Raw genomic sequence first — 388 nt, 5'->3', positions numbered from 1 at the left:
AGTCTCCGAATACTAACGACAGTAACAATAGCTCGTAATAAATATGTGGGATCGTGAAAACAAACTGTAAGGTCGTATGTAACAGTAATAATAACATAACTGTCGTAGAGCCGAGTTAATAGTAGAGGCTTTTGCTAACTTGCGTTGGTCTATACATTTTCTATTTATATCTTTCAGATACAAGCTCATTTCTGTTTTATTTAAAAAAAGATATATTTTGAAAATACATTTATAAATTTATTCTTCAAAAACTACTAACTAAGAAGTGATGTCGTCATCAACTTTTTCTGAGACAAATGGATTTTAATAGGACTTCTAGATATATTGCTATAAGGGTGTTGGTATAGGATATTATTAAGCACTGATAGTGAAAGAAAACTACTAATAA

Source organism: Temnothorax longispinosus, chromosome 10 (assembly GCF_030848805.1).
Source record: "Temnothorax longispinosus isolate EJ_2023e chromosome 10, Tlon_JGU_v1, whole genome shotgun sequence".
NCBI classification, from domain to species: Eukaryota; Metazoa; Arthropoda; class Insecta; order Hymenoptera; family Formicidae; genus Temnothorax; species Temnothorax longispinosus.
Note: the sequence above shows the minus strand (reverse complement) of the source record.